Raw genomic sequence first — 13,157 nt, forward strand, 5'->3', positions numbered from 1 at the left:
GCAAAGACGTGAAAATCTGGGGCTGGAGTGATAGCACAGTGGGGAGGGTGTTTGCCTTGCACGCGGCCAACCCGGGTTTGATCCCCAGCATCCCATAGGGTCCCCCCATCCCATAGGGTCCCCCATCTCATAGGGTCCCCCAAGCACCACCAAGAGTGATTCGTGAGTACAGAGCCAGGAGTAATCCCTGAGCATCGCCGGGTGTGACCCAAAAAGCCAAAAAAAAAAAAAGAAGAAGAAGAAGAAATGGAAATCTGTTTTGCATTCCCTTGGAAATGTTGTCTCTGAAAATGGCTTTTCTGGGGCTGGAGAGATAGCACAGCGGGTAGGGCGTTTGCCTTGCACGCGGCCGACCCGGGTTCGATTCCCAGCATCCCATATGGTCCCCTAGCACTGCCAGGGATAATTCCTGAGCGCAGAGCCAGGAGTAACCCCTGTGCATCGCCAGGTGTGACCCAGAAAGCGGAAAAAAAAAAAAGAAAATGGCTTTTCTGCCAAGGTTGAGGCCAAATTTCTTCTTCCTTGCTTTCCAAAATCAGTAAAAGATAACGTATAAAGTGAGAATACAAGACATAACATTTTTTTTTTTTTTTTGCTTTTTGGGTCACACCCAGCAATGCACAGGGGTCACTCCTGGCTCTTGCACTCAGGAATCACCCCTGGCGGTGCTCAGGGGACCATATGGGATGCTGGGATTTGAACCTGGGTCGGCCTCGTGCAAGGCAAACGCCCTACCCGCTGTGCTATCACTCCAGCCCCGAAGACATAACATTTTTAATGAGCATTTAAGCATCATTATTTACAAAAGGTGATGCTTTTGTAAATAATAAAAAAATAATGATGGTATCTAAATGAAATATTGAACGAAGGAAAATATGACAGGTTAGTATTGTTCTATAATTATAATAAGGTGCCCAATTATAGGTGCTGTAAATTTTTTTTAAATTGTGCCAGAGAGTATAAACAATTTTCCCCTTTCAGGTTATTCCTAGAGATGTTAGATTTAGGCTGACTGTTGAAATTTCACAGGGCAAATTTTAAGAATATATGCAGTCTTATAATTGCCTCTATTTTTTCTTTACATGGTGACTTAACTTCCTTTTCTGAAATTCTACTTTTCGTTAACATAAGTATTTTCCTGGCAAGCTCTATATGGCGTATTTGATATGCCAAAAACAGTAATGACAATTGGGGCTGGAGGGATAGCACAGCAGGGAGGGCGTTTGCCTTGCACAAGGCCGACATGGGTTCGATTCCCAGCATCCCATAGGATCTCCTAAGCACCACCAGGAGTAATTCCTGAGTGCAGAGCCAGGAGTAACCCCTGTGCATCGCCAGGTGTGACCCAAAAAGAAAAAAAAAAACAGTAACGATAAGTCTCACAATGGAGACGTTACTGGTGCCTGCTCAGGCAAATTGATGAACAATGGGACGACAGTGCTACAGTGCTGGTTGGGAGGATGTGGTTACCATCTTTTAAAGCAATGATGCAGGGACCAAAGCAATAGTATAGTGGGGAGGGCATTTGCCTTGCATGCAGCTTACTCTAGTTCAGTCCCTGTTGCCCCATATGGTCCCTCAAGCCCCACCAGGAGTGATTCTGGAGCACAGAGTCAAGAATAAGCCCTGAGAACTGCCCAAAAATAAAAGAGGGGGAAAACACAACTGTGGCAATAATGTCTTTATTGTCACATATATTAAGCTATTCTAATTCCATTTTAATAGGCGTCGCAGCCATTCCTTATATCCGATACATTCTTTTAAAAAATATATTCATCTTGGGCTGGAGCGATAGCACAGCGGGGAGGGCGTTTGCCTTGCACTCGGCCGACCTGGGTTCGATTCCCAGCATCCCATATGGTCTCCTGAGCACCACCAGGAGTAATTCCTGAGTGCAGAGCCAGGAGTAACCCCTGTGCATCACCAGGTGTGACCCAAAAAGCCAAAAAAAAAAAAAAAATAGGACCCAGGATCTGTATTTCTGCAAAGCTTCGAACGCCTAATGTGGAAGAAAGTGCCGCATCCTTTAATGTTTTGTGTTTTCCCCGCGTGGAGAAATATCTTTGTTTCTGCATCCCCCGTGCTCACGTGTGCATTTGCCTTGTATGTTTAGGTATGTAACATGCCAAACCATGCTTGTAAAAGCCCCCAAATCTCTCAACGTAGAAATTCCTAACTGTAATACACAATACATGCCCTCAAGGCTGACCTGGGTTCGATTCCCAGCATCTCCGAGGCTCCACACCCCCCCACCCCACGGGCACCGCCAGGAGTGATTCCTGAGTGCAGAGCCAGGAGTCAGCCCTGAGCATTGCCAGGTGTGACCCAGAAAGGAAACAAAAGGAGCGTGGGAGGCAGACACAGCATTCTGTGAAATGTGGAACCTCATTTTCTGCGGCGAACTTTACAGTTTAGAAATAGACAGAAAAATTCTATTTTCCAAACTCGAATAGAAATAGATTTTTAGGGGAAAAAAAAACAAACTTTAGCCACGATTTTGCTGCTCTACTGGATTGTCACAGAAAGAAATTCCTTGCCTTATTCAAGAAGTTAAACATGTTTTAGTCCCACGGAACATATGAGTCTAGGCTGCTTCTGATGTTTTTGACTATATTAGCGATAATTACTTAAATAGAGGCGCTGTTTAATCACTGGAACTGCCCCGTGACAGTTCACTGTCCAAATGTTTTCTAAAACGTAATTAGAAAAGGGGGAAATGATTTGGTTATGGAATCCGGAGGTTTCTAGGCAAGATTTCTTCCAGCGGTATCCACAGGATTGACGCTTCGGCCACTGAAACTTGGCCTTGAACCACGATTATTTTGCCTCAGCTAAGAGCCAGCCGTAATCCCCAGAAAATCGCGCTCGACTTACTCTGAGAAAGGTCTCGCTCTCGTTTGTAAATAGAATTCCGTGATTTTTAAGAGCAAAAAAAAAGTTGTTACTAAATTGAACCTGCGGGGTTCAATAAGCGAGTTCAGCAAAACCCGAAGTTTTGAAAAATGGTTTTGAAAAATGATCATTTTGTAACCTAGTATAGGAGGGTCACTAAGTTAGTCACTTTATCCAAGACTTTAGGATTTTATTACTTAGGCTTGCTCATAATCTCATTAGAGATCAGAAAAACGTCATCTGAATTTTATTCCGTGAATGTCTTTATACTGTTTAAGTAGCTTCTCTTTTGTAGCATAAAAGACACATCACAGTAATATTGGCTTAAGGGATTAGTTAATAAAACTGACTGTAGCAACAGAAGGCTTTCTCAGATGATGTATTTATTTATTGATAATCGTTTCGATTTGAGACTACTTTGCCCTTTTAAACAAACGTCCCCTGAGAAATCCCAGTCTCCATTCCTTGTCTTTGGTGATTTTTCAGGCCTTAAATCATTTAACTGTATCACTTGCCTTTCCCCCCCCCCCCCAGAAGAAATAATTTATAGTGAGTTTCCTTAGTTTGAAGCAGGGAGGTGGTTTTGGTAGGTAATAGATCAAATGAAAAAACTCGGAATTGAATCAGTAGCTATGCAAAGACGTATGCAGAATGGCCCAAAGCTTTTGATTTGTTCTTTTGCTCGTCGTATTTTACTGAACTGCTCCGGAATTATTTTTTCTTTTATTCCATTGTTTCCAGTGGAGCAGACTCTCTTTTTTTAATAAGATGTCTGTGCTCTTCTTGATTATCACAAACCCTGGACCTTAACTCTGGCTTAGTTTCTAATTCTGGGACTGCCAAGAGGTTTTTACATTGCTCCGTAATTATTTACATATATGGGCATGTGAATTTTCACTCTTCAGTGCCTGGACGTGAGATTTTCAAATTAAGTCCTCGGATATCCACAGGTAAATTAAAAAGTCTGTTTCATCCGACTCCTTTGACTTAAAATACAGCTTTTTGAAGTTTTTTTTCCTTTTAAATTGACTTGAACCAAAATATTCTTTAAAGGTGTCAGACCTGCATTTTTTTTTTCATTTTCACTGTGAATATGAGAAGAAATTTCATGAACAACCTGGCAGTGAGGGCTAACTCTGAAAGAATAATACCTTGGCTGAATTTTGAATATGGGGTTGGGGGTGGGTGAATGGGGGGTCCTTTTAAGGAAAGGAAACGTTAACCGTTTGGGGCGGGGGAAAGCTTCCTGTTTTAAATCAGGGAAATGGCCCAGATAACTTAGTGACTTTTTCCCCAGTTTTGTACCATCTGCCTGGTGACTGAGCAAGCCGTTGTGGGTGAAACGGGCATGATTTGTGTGCTGTGGTGAGCCAAGGGGTCACCTGAATGCAGGGTAGCGGGGTCAGGGCATCTCCAAGCATCAGTCTTGTCCTGCCCATTTCTTTGCCATTTTATAGTGGCAGGGGGCAGGGGCAGGATTCTAGCTTCCTGCAGGACCGCCGCTTCGATGGCGAGTGTCACCGACAGAAAGAGCGTTGCTATTTCAGCCAGTTGTTCAGGGAGGGGACAGAAAGAACAAAAAAAAAAAAAAAGCAAAACCCACTTCCTAAAATGACTGTTAATTCCTAGAACACTGGATCCATGGAGCTGGGGCAAATGAAACCAAGAGCTAGGGAACTGCTTAACCAGTTCAGTTTGGTATTTCGGTCTCAAAACCCGAGTCAGGGAAGCCGCCTTAGTATCCAGGGGCCTGTGTGTGTGTGTGTGTGTGTGTGGGGTGTGTGTGTGTGTGTGTGTGTGTGTGTCTGTGTGTGCCGCCTTAATATCCAGGGCCCTGCCTGGGGTGTTTGTGTGTGTGTGTGGGGGGGGGGGGGTGCCCAGCAAGGCCATTTAATTGGAAACAGCAGCCAACAAGCCAACGTCAGTCTGTCTGGTCTCTTCTGGGGGAACTGTGTGTTTGAGCGCATCGGAATGGGAAACTGGGTTTGGGCGGTTGTCATCAACGGGATGAGACTCTTGGCAGATGCTGAAATGCCCAGAGGTTAGTGGCAGTGACTGACAGTGCTCATTACCCACGCTGGTGTTGGAAAGCCAAGTAATTAAAAATAACAAGCAAAATACAATGAAATGAAATAAATAATACAAAAATAAAAAATAATAGAAGCAAGACCCGTTTTCCCCCCCACACACACCCCTTAAAGACCCTATGTGTCTGTACCATATTTGGGCCTCTCTCTTTTATTGTTATTATTATTATTATTGTTATTATTCACTGTCACTGTCATCCCGTTGCTCATCTATTTGCTGGAGCAGGCACCAGTAACGTCTCTCATTGTGAGACTTATTGTTACTGTTTTTGGCATATCAAATACACCACGGGGAGCTTGTCAGGCTCTGCCGTGCGGGTATTATTATTATTATTATTATTATTATTATTATTACTGTACTTTTTCAAGACTAACAACCTCCTGTGGAGTATTTTCAAGCTGCTTCCAGCTTTGACAAATCAGCTTGTGTCGCCGTCAAAATGGTCAATTTTTTTTCTTTTCTAGGAATCCAGTTTTCATGAACTGGAATAAAATCGCCCATACCGCGAAGGTTTTACTCGGGGCTTGGAAAAACGTCCTTGAGAAGGCTGGACTTGTTCTTTGGGGCTGGCACAAGGGAGAGGCCGTTTCCTGGCCGTTTCCCTGAGGCCCGAGGTGGGGCCAGAGGTGACCCACCTGAGCCTCCTGCCCTTCCCCGTCTGGCCTCGGCTCTCCTTCCTGAGACTGTTTCATCTTTGACTTTCCTGCCAGTTATAAGCAGCGAATCCGAGACACCCAAACTGTTCATAGTGTTTTTTCTTTTCCCCAATCATTAACTCAATCAACATGCTTTGGTGTTGTACTTTTAAAATCCACGCTGAATCATTTTCTTAGTATGTATATATATATATATATATATATATATATATATATATATTTGAAAAAATAAGCTTTTATTCACATTTCCATGTATAATTTTTCCCAAGGACTCTATTCGTAAAATCCAGACTTGTTCCTTAGCTATAAAGCTGCCAATTTAGCACTTTTGCTTACTCCCGGCTTTTTTTTTTTCCCTCTCCAGTTAAACCTCAAAATTACATATTCCCTGTGTAAAAAGGATTGTGTGGTCTTCACAGAACCCCTTTTTGTTTCGAGAAGTATAGATTACGAGGTTTTTTTTTTTCAAAGCAGCTATTCAAAGGATAAGCCAGATTATTGTCACTTTGCAACCCTTAATTTGGCCGAGCAAGAGACCCTTTTATGTGGGAAGGAAAATTTACCAGGGCTGTAAAAATCCTTTCTTTGGCAAAACTTTTATCAGTGTGTAGCTAATAACCCAACTTTATTTTTCTTTTTTTCTTTTTTTCTTTTTTTTTGCTGGTTCTAATAGTTTGTTTTGGTAGCCTGAATTCCTGCACGCCTAATATAGAAGTTGTAGGGAGGGATCAAATGAGAAGAACCTGCTAGAAACTGGTCCTTTGATAGACATTTGAGCATCAACCTTTCGTCTGCAGCCTGTGGGAGTTAGGTATCTGGATGAACACACAGGAAATCCTTTCAAAGGCAATCATTAACCAAGACTGGCTTGGTGCTCTGTTAATTTTTTTTTTCTTTTCAAATCAGAAATGATAGTCATCTTGTTTCGTTTCTTATTACTTCTCAGCAGAGAACACGTTCCAAAGAGTCTTTCAAAAACAAATTCCCGACTTGGGTCATTTTTCCAGACACAGGGGTTAGAAAAAAAAAAGAAACATCCCCCAGACAAATAACATTTTCACCTAACTCTTTGCCAGAAATTTTTCAAGCTAATAGCCACACGGAAGAGCAAAGACGCTCTCGGGAACCAAAATGGGTCAGACCTTCTGAGAATATATCCGGGGGTGCAGGAAGGAGCCTTAAATTGCTCACTTCCCGTAACTCTGTAGCTTTATTTCCAACTGATTATTCTTTGGAGGTAAATCACTGCTAAGAACTGGTGACATTTGGGGGGCGGCCAAAAAAAAAAAAAGAACTGGTGACATTTGAGCTCGTAGACGGCTATGTGTCCAGAGGACATATAGACACAGCTCTGAGCACTGTGATTCGAGTCCTAGGACAAGCATTTTTTTCTTTTGTGCTGCCTGATTTGTTTATAGATAATATTGCAGTATAATTACTGTATTTGTGTCCCTACTATAACATAGTATTTTTTTCTTTTTGCTTTTTGGGTCACACCTGGCGATGCACAGGGGTTACTCCTGGCTCTGCACTCAGGAATTACCCCTGGCCATGCTCAGGGGACCATATGGGATGCTGGGATTCGAACCCGGGTCGGCCGTGTGCAAGGCAAACGCCCTACCCGCTGTGCTATCGCTCCAGCCCCTAACATAGTATTAATACACTGTAGCATTGTTGTCCGGTTTGTTCATCGATTTGCTCGAGCGGGCACCAGTCATGTCTCCATGGTGAGACTTGTTGTGACTGTGTTTGGCATATCGAATACGCCACGGGGAGCTTGCCAGGCTCTGCCGTGTGGGCAAGATACTCTCAATAGCTTGCCGGGCTCTCTGAGAGGGATGGAAGAATCGAACCCAGGTCGGCTGTGTGCAAGGTAAATATCCTACCCACTGGACTATCACTCCAGCCCCTATATATTTTTAACTTTTTTTTTAGCTGTGGTTATTTATTTACTTCATATAAAATTCTTTGGGGGGGTTGAGGGGGATTGTATTTCAAATCTGGTAAGTGTTTTACCTTGGTGTAGCCAATAGAACTAATTTTACGTTCTTCCCATGCCTTGGTCTCTCAGCTTTGATCTCTCAGAAGTGTATGATAAGAGTTTTTGAATGATAAGTGCTTTGGATTTAATAAGGCCATTCATTATGAAGCGGTTACAGTACGATGGGTAAAATGATGTGTCAGGTGACACATGCCTATGTCATTCATAGTCATGTATAAGAGAGAGAATGACACAGCTATGTAATATAATTCTGAGGAGAAAACCAAATCAATGCAGATTGATGGTTTTTACACAGTGAGACCTGGTGTAAAACAGCTTTTCTGTTAAATCACATTTTCCTGGGACCTCGGGTGGTTGTATTATGGGGAGGGCGCTTGCCTGGCGCAGCCGACCCAGGTTCAATTCCCGGAACCCTAGGAGCCCTGCCAGGAGTGCTTCCTGAGCACAAAGCCAGGAGTAAGCCCTGCGCATTGCTGGGTGTGGCCCAAAACCTAAAAAAAGGGAAAACGAGGAAAGAAATCACATTTTCCTTCAAAAAACTCCCATAGAAATTCTGCCAATTCTTTATCGAGGGAGTATCTTAGAAGCTTCATACAAACTCCAATAAATAAAATGATTAAGGCCTTTAAAATTAAAAAAAAAACCCTAAACCCAGGTATACAAAGCTAATAATTTCCATTTATCTCCCAGTTATCACATGGCTTCTCTCATCAGAAGTAGATCAGGTAAATCAAGAAAAGTAGTAGTGGGGTGATAGCACAGCAGGGAGGGTGTTGTCTTGCACGCGGCCAACCCGGGTTCGATTCCCAGCATCCCATAGGGTCCCCTGAGCACCGTCAGGAGTAATTCCTGAGTGCAGAGCCAGGAGGAACCCCTGAGCATCACTGAGTGTGACCCAAAAAGCAAAAAAGAAAATATAAACCTTATGGCTAGAGAACGCCCAATGGCAATACTGGGGTGACCCACCAGCACCCCCAGTGTGACCCAAACCCCGCCCCCTCCCCTCAGTTCCTTTTGAGAATTCAAGGCTCAAGAGATTAAGGAACAAGCCTCCCAAAAAGGGATGCCTTTAAAGGTTCGAGAGCGGGAATTCTTCAGAACCCCAAGCAATGATACAGTCTGCCCGCTAACTGCATTGCTTCAAAAGGCTGGCGAGTAGATGTCATTAAAATGCAGAAAAACAGCTTGTAGGATTTGTGTGTGTGTGTGTGTGTGTGTGTGTGTGTGTGTGTGTGTGTGTGCGCGCGCGCATGTGCGCGCGCGGCTTTGGGCTTGAATACATCGGACATGTGTCTACAGATGAGTTTTTCAGATTGCTTGAAGACAAGTTGCTAAAAGTCTATGAAGACTAATTATCCCACTGTTATTAATGCCCCCCTCCGTGTGCTGGGTTCCCGACAGACGAATCCAATTGTACTGAAAGCGAGAATGAAGTGTGTGGGGTAATGTGGTCGAAGGGGCTGATGTCTCGTGCAAATCAGTGCTTAGCCAGCATAAATGTTGATTTATCTATGGAATTCTTTCGCTTTATGCCCATACGTGACTCCTCTTAGATTACTTACATTGTCTTATTTGCTTAGGCTCTTTATAGAGACAGCTTAGCTTCTTCCAAGCCTGCAAAGAAAAAGAAATTCTGTCCGTCTACGCGTCCACTAATCACTGGCTTTTCCCAGGGAGAATTGCATTAGGTTTTATTAGTAAATTGGGCCTATAACTTTGAAGCTCAGATTTTATTAGCTATCACACACCAACATGAGCCAATGGTAAACTTCACCGAAATACAGAACTACAAGCCCCAAACCTAACACGGAGAGTCCTGGAAACGTGGGAAGATGGCTGAGCCTAGAGGAATTCTACTCCCGACTTGGAAAAAAACAGTGGAAGTGCTTTACTTTCCTGTGGAAATTTAGGAACCAGAAATTTAGGAACTTGAGTCTGACAATCCAAGCCGGGTTTTGGGATGCAGATATTGAAGCCCAAAGGTGCATCTACTTTTGGGGCTGGAGCGATAGCACATCGGGGAGGGCGTTTGCCTTGCACGCAGCTGACCTAGATTCCATTCCCAGCATCCCATAGGGTCCCCTAAGCACCGCCAGGAGGAATTCCTGGGTGCAGAGCCAGGAAGAACCCCTGTGCATCGCCGGGTGTGACCCAAAAAGAAAAAAAAATAGATGCGTAGATTGCTCCACAAAACAGCTGGCTTTACTGCCCCACACTAGAAGGGCATTTAACCCGGGTTCGATTCCCGGCATCCCATAGGGTCCCCCGAGCCCCGCCAGGAGTGATCCCTGAGTGCAGAGCCAGGAGTCAGCCCTGAGCATCACCAGGTGGGACCCCCAAGCAAGCAATAATAACTAGAAGTCGGATGCAGATTATTTCAAGTCTTGGCGTGTTCATATCCTAGGCAGAGTAATAAAAGCCTCAGCAATTTGGCTGTGATGCTCCACCCATAAAGCTCAGCATCCCCTCCCACCCCCCCACCCCCGCACCCTCGTGCTGGTCCCCCTGAGCCTGGTGTGCCATGGAGCCAATTCCTCATCTGTGTCCCGATTGACTTAGCAATGGTCTTTATCTAGTAACTCTGTCATCCCGTTGTTCATTGATTCTTCCGTCCCTCTCGGAGAGCCCAGCAAGTGAACTAGTAACAGTTGCACACAATTTCTTATATAAGAAAAGTTGGCAGCAGGGACTGGAGCCATAGCACAGCGGGGAGGGCGTTGGCCTTGCACTCGGCCGACCCGGGTTTGATTCCCGGCATCCCATAGGGTCCCCTGAGCACCGCCAGGAGTAATTCCTGAGCGCATGAGCCAGGCGCTGGGTGTGACCCAAAAAGAAAAGGAAAAAAAAAAAAGAAAAGTTGGCCCAGATATTTTTCTTGTGTATTTAAAAAAGGAAGAAGAAGAAGAAAAAAAAACTAGAGCCTCTCTCTTTTAAAATGTGATGTTGGCTCATTAATTAATATTATCCACACTGCCCACAATCCACTGTTCAAACTGCCCTACCCCGCAGATACTAGCCAGAGGCGCCTTTGTAGGGTGATTTGCTCCAATTTCGAATGGGAACTGGACAGATTGCAGCTGAATTATTAAATCAAATACATATTGCCAAATAAACCCCAATGCAGAAATACCCAGCTTAGTTAAATGGGAAAGGAATGCGCCAATTAAGAACCGCCTTTTTTAATAAGTTCAGTGGTTCCCTTCTCGGATTCAACCCAAACAAAAGTTTCTTTTTTTTTTTTCCTCCCCCTCTCCTTATTATTGTGTGTTTTTTTTTTTTTAGAAAAAAAAAACTATAAAACTGCTTACAGAAGTATCTTAGACAAAAAACAAGGAAATATAATGTTCTAAACTCCGCCGGTCCAAACCACTCAGGCTGCACGCTATGACAGCTCGTAAAACTGAGAGTAGCTTTCAAATGGGTTCTGTTTTACATTGCCAGAGTGAATTTTCCTAGCAGGAAGTAACCAAAGGGTTTATTTAGTTTCCAGTCCGGGCCTTTGATCTTCCTGTACTGTCACATCTCGGATTACATAGCCCTTTTTCGCTGCAGTAAATCTGCAGCAGTTAATGAGAATAAAATTTCCTCCTTGCTGGTCACATGCTGTAAAAATGCGAAACCACAGGCCCTTTTTGCATACTTGCTGGATTTTGGCTCCGGTGCCCGAAAACAGCACGATGGGGATAATCGGGTTGTCTCTGTAATTGCTTTTATTGGGTTTTTCTCCTTTCTTGAGGAACTTAGGACCCCGGGGAAGGCTTGAAATCTGGAGAGAGAGACTCGCCCTAGTGCTGGGAGAGGGGTCAGGGTCGGATGCTTGCATGGGGACTAGCATTAAGGCTCAAATTGGGACCTTCTAAATGCCCTTGAAACCTTCCTTCCTTCTTCCTCAAATAAAGTAGACGGGTTTGTTGTTTCTTTGAGCAATTCTGTAGGATTGAACAGGACTTTAAAAGATTTTTTTTTTGTTTGCTTTTTGGGTCACACCCGGCGATGCTTAGGGGTTTCTCCTGGCTCTGCACTCAGGAATCACCCCTGGCAGTGCTCAGGGGACCCTATGGGATGCTGGGGATCGAACCCAGGTCGGCCACGTGCAAGGCCAACGCCCTCCCCGCTGTGCTATCGCTCCAGTTCCAGACTTTAAAAGATTTTTAGGGGCCGGAGCAATAGCACAATGAGGAGGGTGTTTGCCTTGCACCCGGCCAACCCGGGTTCGATTCCTCCATCCCTCTCCGAGAGCCCGGCAAGCTACCGAGAGGATCCCGCCCACATGGCATAGCCTAGCAAGCTCCCCGTGGCGTATTCGATATGCCAAAGAGAGTAGCAACAAGTCTCACCATGGAGACTTTACTGATGCTCACTCGATCAAGTCAATGAGCAACGGGACGACAGTGACAGTGACAGATTATTAGTAAATAATAATATTCAGTTTATTATACAGTTACATATTTACAAACTTGTGTGCTTGTGTTTCAGTCATACAAAGATCGGGTACCCATCCCTCCATCAGTGCCCATTTTCCACCACCAATGACCCCAGTATCCCTCTCACCACTCCCACCCCATCTCCCCCTCCCCACCGCGCCTCTGTGGCAGGGCATTCCCTTTTGCTCTCTCTTTCCTTTTGGGTGTTAGAGTTTCAGCATGCAGTTCTTATCCAGATAGATTATCGTAGTGGTCCTGGCCCTATAGAATCTATTTAAACTGCTCCTCTGTTTTTCATATTGAATAAGAGCGTCTACTAATCGCTCAAGTTTCATCCCTTTGTTATTAAAGTCACTGTCACTGTCACTGTCATCCCGTTGCTCATCGATTTGTTCGAGCGGCACCAGTAACGTCTCTCATTGAGAGACTTATTGTGACTGTGTTTGGCATATCCAATACGCACGGGGAGCTTGCCAGGCTCTGCCGTGCAGGCTCCATACTCTCAGTAGCTTGCCGGGCTCTCCGAGAGGGGCGGAGGAATCGAACAGGGGTCGGCCGCGTGAAAGGCGAATGCCCAACCGCTGTGCTATCGCTCCAGCCCATTATTAAAGTCAGCTACTGACAAATATATAAAAAAAAAATTCCATATTCAGTTAAGCTGGGCTTCTAAGCGCCCCATCTTGGTATCTTAATTCAAACAGAGAGGCCCAGCGAACAAATGCTCCCAAGTGCCTTGGATTAAGTTTAAAAATCCCCTATACTTACTCTTTTGGATAGATAGTATAACTTAATCTCCTGACACACTTCTGTCTCACGTGTCGAGTGGGCATTGTGTCCCACGGACCGTGACTCACTCATTTATACTTCAGCACTTTGGTTTTGCTGCCTAACGTTGGCATATTCCCACTGTTGCAGAAATTCTTTTCGGATTATTTTTCCAGCCCCAAAGAAAGCGCCGTCCTGTCAGAAATTGAAAGGCAAAGCAATCTTATGAGAAGATGCAGATATATGTGACCCTAGTCACGTTGCCCTAGAGCCTTTCAATGTGAAAAAGGAACAAAAAAAAAAAAACAAAAAAAATGGGAATATTTGCCT

The 13,157-nt window shown here is 44.3% G+C and overlaps 1 protein-coding gene across 1 annotated transcript in view; it reads left to right on the top strand.

Moving 5' to 3' along the window:
* KIFAP3 (kinesin associated protein 3) overlaps positions 1–13,157 on the top strand; it is a 101,217-nt gene that overhangs the window by 74,996 nt on the left and 13,064 nt on the right.

This window comes from Sorex araneus, chromosome X (assembly GCF_027595985.1).
Source record: "Sorex araneus isolate mSorAra2 chromosome X, mSorAra2.pri, whole genome shotgun sequence".
NCBI lineage: Eukaryota > Metazoa > Chordata > Mammalia > Eulipotyphla > Soricidae > Sorex > Sorex araneus.